A 5,000-nucleotide genomic window follows, 5' to 3' on the forward strand; every position below is an offset into this window, starting at 1 on the left:
AAATGTGGGGATGTAGCTCAGTGGTAGAGCGCATGCTTTGCATGTATGAGGTCCTGGTTCAATCCCAGCATCTCCAAGCACTGTTTAAAACTTTCATGTGAGATTAAGAAAGAGAAAGTGGCTTCTTTTCTCTGAAGTGTTACACGACTGGATTGTTACTGTTTGTTACACAAAGAAGCAGCAGGCTGATTGAAATGTGGGGATGTAGCTCAGTGGTAGAGCGCATGCTTTGCATGTATGAGGTCCTGGGTTCAATCCCAGCATCTCCAAGCACTGTTTGCTGAGTTTAAGCAAAATAATTTTGCTTCTTTGCTCTAGTGTTTCACTACTGGATTGTTAGTGTTTGTTGAACAAAGAAGCAGCAATGCTGCTCAAAAAAGTGGGGATGTAGCTCAGTGGTAGAGCGCATGCTTTGCATGTATGAGGTCCTGGGTTCAATCCCCAGCATCTCCAAGCACTGTTTAATGACTTTCATGTGAGATTAAGAAAGAGAAAAGTGGCTTCTTTTCTCTGAAGTGTTACACGACTGATTGTTACTGTTTGTTACACAAAGAAGCAGCAGGGCTGATTGAAATGTGGGGATGTAGCTCAGTGGTAGAGCGCATGCTTTGCATGTATGAGGTCCTGGTTTCAATCCCAGCATCTCCAAGCACTGTTTGCTGAGTTTAAGCAAAATAATTTTGCTTCTTTGCTCTAGTGTTACACTACTGGATTGTTAGTGTTTGTTGAACAAAGAAGCAGCAATGCTGCTCAAAAAGTGGGGATGTAGCTCAGTGGTAGAGCGCATGCTTTGCATGTATGAGGTCCTGGGTTCAATCCCCAGCATCTCCAAGCACTGTTTAATGACTTTCATGTGAGATTAAGAAAAGAGAAAAGTGGCTTCTTTTCTCTGAAGTGTTACACGACTCGATTGTTACTGTTTGTTACACAAGAAGCAGCAGGGCTGATTGAAATGTGGGGATGTAGCTCAGTGGTAGAGCGCATGCTTTGCATGTATGAGGTCCTGGGTTCAATCCCCAGCATCTCCAAGCACTGTTTGCTGAGTTTAAGCAAAATAATTTTGCTTCTTTGCTCTAGTGTTTCACTACTGGATTGTTAGTGTTTGTTGAACAAAGAAGCAGCAATGCTGCTCAAAAAGTGGGGATGTAGCTCAGTGGTAGAGCGCATGCTTTGCATGTATGAGGTCCTGGGTTCAATCCCCAGCATCTCCAAGCACTGTTTAAAAACTTTCATGTGAGATTAAGAAAGAGAAAAGTGGCTTCTTTTCTCTGAAGTGTTACACGACTCGATTGTTACTGTTTGTTACACAAAGAAGCAGCAGGGCTGATTGAAATGTGGGGATGTAGCTCAGTGGTAGAGCGCATGCTTTGCATGTATGAGGTCCTGGGTTCAATCCCCAGCATCTCCAAGCACTGTTTGACTTGTGAGATTAAGAAAGAAAAGTGGCTTCTTTGCTCTAAGTGTTACACTACTGGATTGTTAGTGTTTGTTGAACAAAGAAGCAGCAATGCTGCTTGAAATGTGGGGATGTAGCTCAGTGGTAGAGCGCATGCTTTGCATGTATGAGGTCCTGGGTTCAATCCCCAGCATCTCCAAGCACTGTTTAAACTTTCATGTGAGATTAAGAAAAAGAAAAGTGCTTCTTTTCTCTGAGTGTTACACGACTGGATTGTTACTGTTTGTTACACAAAGAAGCAGCAGGGCTGATTGAAAATGTGGGGATGTAGCTCAGTGGTAGAGCGCATGCTTTGCATGTATGAGGTCCTGGGTTCAATCCCCAGCATCTCCAAGCACTGTTGAATGACTTTATGTGAGATTAAGAAAAAAAAGTTGCTTCTTTGCTCTAAGTGTTACACGACTGGATTGTTAGTGTTTGTTACACAAGAAGCAGCAATGCTGCTTGAAATGTGGGGATGTAGCTCAGTGGTAGAGCGCATGCTTTGCATGTATGAGGTCCTGGGTTCAATCCCCAGCATCTCCAAGCACTGTTGAATGACTTTCATGTGAGATTAAGAAAGAGAAAAGTGCTTCTTTTCTCTGAAGTGTTACACGACTCGATTGTTACTGTTTGTTACACAAAGAAGCAGCAGGGCTGATTGAAATGTGGGGATGTAGCTCAGTGGTAGAGCGCATGCTTTGCATGTATGAGGTCCTGGTTCAATCCCAGCATCTCCAAGCACTGTTTGCTGAGTTTAAGCAAAATAGTTTAGCTTCTTTGCTCTAGTGTTACACTACTGGATTGTTAGTGTTTGTTGAACAAAGAAGCAGCAATGCTGCTCAAAACATGGGGATGTAGCTCAGTGGTAGAGCGCATGCTTAGCATGTATGAGGTCCTGGGTCAATCCCCAGCATCTCCAAGCAATGTTTAATGACTTTCATGTGAGATTAAGAAAAAATATGTTGCTTCTTTCCCCTAAATTCTTACATGACTAGATTGATAGTGTTTGTAAAAGAAAGAAGCAGCAAAGTTCTATGTTAAATGGGGATGTAGCTCAGAGGTAGATTGCCTCTTTTGCATGTATTTGCCCAGCATCCCCAAGCACTGTTTGCTGAGTTTAAGCAAAATAATTTTGCTTCTTTGCTCTAGTGTTACACTACTGGATTGTTAGTGTTTGTTGAACAAAGAAGCAGCAATGCTGCTCAAAATATGGGGATGTAGCTCAGTGTTAGAGCGCATGCTTTGCATGTGTGAGGTCCTGGGTTCAATCCCCAGCATCTCCAAGCACTGTTTGCTGAGTTTAAGCAAAATAATTTTGCTTCTTTGCTCTAGTGTTTCACTACTGGATTTTTAGTGTTTGTTGAACAAAGAAGCAGCAATACTGCTCAAAAAGTGGGGATGTAGCTCAGTGGTAGAGCGCATGCTTCGCATGTATGAGGTCCTGGGTTCAATCCCCAGCATCTCCAAGCACTGTTTAAAAACTTTCATGTGAGATTAAGAAAGAGAAAAGTGGCTTCTTTTCTCTGAAGTGTTACACGACTCGATTGTTACTGTTTGTTACACAAAGAAGCAGCAGGGATGATTGAAATGTGGGGATGTAGCTCAGTGGTAGAGCGCATGCTTTGCATGTATGAGGTCCTGGGTTCAATCCCAGCATCTCCAAGCACTGTTTGCTGAGTTTAAGCAAAATAATTTTGCTTCTTTGCTCTAGTGTTTCACTACTGGATTGTTAGTGTTTGTTGAACAAAGAAGCAGCAATGCTGCTCAAAAAGTGGGGATGTAGCTCAGTGGTAGAGCGCATGCTTTGCATGTATGAGGTCCTGGGTTCAATCCCCAGCATCTCCAAGCACTGTTTAATGACTTTCATGTGAGATTAAGAAAGAGAAAAGTGGCTTCTTTTCTCTGAATGTTACACGACTCGGATTGTTACTGTTTGTTACACAAAGAAGCAGCAGGGCTGATTGAAATGTGGGGATGTAGCTCAGTGGTAGAGCGCATGCTTTGCATGTATGAGGTCCTGGGTTCAATCCCCAGCATCTCCAAGCACTGTTTGCTGAGTTTAAGCAAAATAATTTTGCTTCTTTGCTCTAGTGTTACACTACTGGATTGTTAGTGTTTGTTGAACAAAGAAGCAGCAATGCTGCTCATAAAATGGGGATGTAGCTCAGTGGTAGAGCGCATGCTTAGCATGTATGAGGTCCTGGGTTCAATCCCCAGCATCTCCAAGCACTGTTTAATGACTTTCATGTGAGATTAAGAAAAAATAAGTTGCTTCTTTCTCTAAATTGTTACATGACTGGATTGTTAGTGTTTGTTAAAAAAAGAAGCAGCAAAGTTCTATGTTAAATGTGGGATGTAGCTCAGTGGTAGATTGCCTGCTTTTGCATGTATTTGCCCAGCATCCCCAAGCACTGTTTGCTGAGTTTAAGCAAAATAATTTTGCTTCTTTGCTCTAGTGTTTCACTACTGGATTGTTAGTGTTTGTTGAACAAAGAAGCAGCAATGCTGCTCAAAAAGTGGGGATGTAGCTCAGTGGTAGAGCGCATGCTTTGCATGTATGAGGTCCTGGGTTCAATCCCCAGCATCTCCAAGCACTGTTTAATGACTTTCATGTGAGATTAAGAAAGAGAAAAGTGGCTTCTTTTCTCTGAAGTGTTACACGACTCGATTGTTACTGTTTGTTACACAAAGAAGCAGCAAGGGCTGATTGAAATGTGGGGATGTAGCTCAGTGGTAGAGCGCATGCTTTGCATGTATGAGGTCCTGGGTTCAATCCCCAGCATCTCCAAGCACTGTTTGCTGAGTTTAAGCAAAATAATTTTGCTTCTTTGCTCTAGTGTTTCACTACTGGATTGTTAGTGTTTGTTGAACAAAGAAGCAGCAATGCTGCTCAAAACGTGGGGATGTAGCTCAGTGGTAGAGCGCATGCTTTGCATGTATGAGGTCCTGGGTTCAATCCCCAGCATCTCCAAGCACTGTTTAAAAACTTTCATGTGAGATTAAGAAAGAGAAAAGTGGCTTCTTTTCTCTGAAGTGTTACACGACTCGATTGTTACTGTTTGTTACACAAAGAAGCAGCAGGGATGATTGAAATGTGGGGATGTAGCTCAGTGGTAGAGCGCATGCTTTGCATGTATGAGGTCCTGGGTTCAATCCCCAGCATCTCCAAGCACTGTTTGACTTTCATGTGAGATTAAGAAAGAGAAAAGTGCTTCTTTTCTCTAAGTGTTACACGACTCGATTGTTACTGTTTGTTACACAAAGAAGCAGCAGGGCTGATTGAAATGTGGGGATGTAGCTCAGTGGTAGAGCGCATGCTTTGCATGTATGAGGTCCTGGGTTCAATCCCCAGCATCTCCAAGCACTGTTTAAAACTTTCATGTGAGATTAAGAAAGAGAAAAGTGCTTCTTTTCTCTGAAGTGTTACACGACTGGATTGTTACTGTTTGTTACACAAAGAAGCAGCAGGGCTGATTGAAATGTGGGGATGTAGCTCAGTGGTAGAGCGCATGCTTTGCATGTATGAGGTCCTGGGTTCAATCCCCAGCATCTCCAAGCACTG

At 42.7% G+C, this 5,000-nt stretch overlaps 19 non-coding genes across 19 annotated transcripts; all 19 read left to right on the forward strand.

Moving 5' to 3' along the window:
* Positions 1-381: 381 nt before the first annotated feature.
* trnaa-ugc (transfer RNA alanine (anticodon UGC)) lies at positions 382-453 on the forward strand. Its single transcript has one exon. It is a non-coding gene; the product is annotated as a tRNA-Ala (tRNA).
* A 306-nt stretch (positions 454-759) lies between these two features.
* On the forward strand, positions 760-831 carry trnaa-ugc (transfer RNA alanine (anticodon UGC)). The gene has a single exon. It is a non-coding gene; the product is annotated as a tRNA-Ala (tRNA).
* Positions 832-956: 125 nt separating this feature from the next.
* trnaa-ugc (transfer RNA alanine (anticodon UGC)) lies at positions 957-1,028 on the forward strand. Its single transcript has one exon. It is a non-coding gene; the product is annotated as a tRNA-Ala (tRNA).
* Positions 1,029-1,139: 111 nt separating this feature from the next.
* Positions 1,140-1,211, forward strand: trnaa-ugc (transfer RNA alanine (anticodon UGC)). Its single transcript has one exon. It is a non-coding gene; the product is annotated as a tRNA-Ala (tRNA).
* Positions 1,212-1,336: 125 nt separating this feature from the next.
* trnaa-ugc (transfer RNA alanine (anticodon UGC)) lies at positions 1,337-1,408 on the forward strand. Its single transcript has one exon. It is a non-coding gene; the product is annotated as a tRNA-Ala (tRNA).
* A 115-nt stretch (positions 1,409-1,523) lies between these two features.
* On the forward strand, positions 1,524-1,595 carry trnaa-ugc (transfer RNA alanine (anticodon UGC)). Its single transcript has one exon. It is a non-coding gene; the product is annotated as a tRNA-Ala (tRNA).
* Positions 1,596-1,717: 122 nt separating this feature from the next.
* trnaa-ugc (transfer RNA alanine (anticodon UGC)) lies at positions 1,718-1,789 on the forward strand. Its single transcript has one exon. It is a non-coding gene; the product is annotated as a tRNA-Ala (tRNA).
* A 120-nt stretch (positions 1,790-1,909) lies between these two features.
* Positions 1,910-1,981, forward strand: trnaa-ugc (transfer RNA alanine (anticodon UGC)). Its single transcript has one exon. It is a non-coding gene; the product is annotated as a tRNA-Ala (tRNA).
* A 305-nt stretch (positions 1,982-2,286) lies between these two features.
* Positions 2,287-2,357, forward strand: trnaa-agc (transfer RNA alanine (anticodon AGC)). Its single transcript has one exon. It is a non-coding gene; the product is annotated as a tRNA-Ala (tRNA).
* Positions 2,358-2,832: 475 nt separating this feature from the next.
* Positions 2,833-2,904, forward strand: trnaa-cgc (transfer RNA alanine (anticodon CGC)). The gene has a single exon. It is a non-coding gene; the product is annotated as a tRNA-Ala (tRNA).
* Positions 2,905-3,211: 307 nt separating this feature from the next.
* trnaa-ugc (transfer RNA alanine (anticodon UGC)) lies at positions 3,212-3,283 on the forward strand. Its single transcript has one exon. It is a non-coding gene; the product is annotated as a tRNA-Ala (tRNA).
* A 125-nt stretch (positions 3,284-3,408) lies between these two features.
* On the forward strand, positions 3,409-3,480 carry trnaa-ugc (transfer RNA alanine (anticodon UGC)). Its single transcript has one exon. It is a non-coding gene; the product is annotated as a tRNA-Ala (tRNA).
* A 111-nt stretch (positions 3,481-3,591) lies between these two features.
* Positions 3,592-3,663, forward strand: trnaa-agc (transfer RNA alanine (anticodon AGC)). Its single transcript has one exon. It is a non-coding gene; the product is annotated as a tRNA-Ala (tRNA).
* A 293-nt stretch (positions 3,664-3,956) lies between these two features.
* Positions 3,957-4,028, forward strand: trnaa-ugc (transfer RNA alanine (anticodon UGC)). The gene has a single exon. It is a non-coding gene; the product is annotated as a tRNA-Ala (tRNA).
* A 126-nt stretch (positions 4,029-4,154) lies between these two features.
* trnaa-ugc (transfer RNA alanine (anticodon UGC)) lies at positions 4,155-4,226 on the forward strand. The gene has a single exon. It is a non-coding gene; the product is annotated as a tRNA-Ala (tRNA).
* A 111-nt stretch (positions 4,227-4,337) lies between these two features.
* Positions 4,338-4,409, forward strand: trnaa-ugc (transfer RNA alanine (anticodon UGC)). The gene has a single exon. It is a non-coding gene; the product is annotated as a tRNA-Ala (tRNA).
* Positions 4,410-4,534: 125 nt separating this feature from the next.
* Positions 4,535-4,606, forward strand: trnaa-ugc (transfer RNA alanine (anticodon UGC)). The gene has a single exon. It is a non-coding gene; the product is annotated as a tRNA-Ala (tRNA).
* Positions 4,607-4,726: 120 nt separating this feature from the next.
* Positions 4,727-4,798, forward strand: trnaa-ugc (transfer RNA alanine (anticodon UGC)). Its single transcript has one exon. It is a non-coding gene; the product is annotated as a tRNA-Ala (tRNA).
* A 123-nt stretch (positions 4,799-4,921) lies between these two features.
* On the forward strand, positions 4,922-4,993 carry trnaa-ugc (transfer RNA alanine (anticodon UGC)). Its single transcript has one exon. It is a non-coding gene; the product is annotated as a tRNA-Ala (tRNA).
* Positions 4,994-5,000: the final 7 nt, after the last annotated feature.

The sequence above is a fragment of the Carassius auratus genome, unplaced genomic scaffold (assembly GCF_003368295.1).
Source record: "Carassius auratus strain Wakin unplaced genomic scaffold, ASM336829v1 scaf_tig00218058, whole genome shotgun sequence".
Lineage (NCBI taxonomy): Eukaryota > Metazoa > Chordata > Actinopteri > Cypriniformes > Cyprinidae > Carassius > Carassius auratus.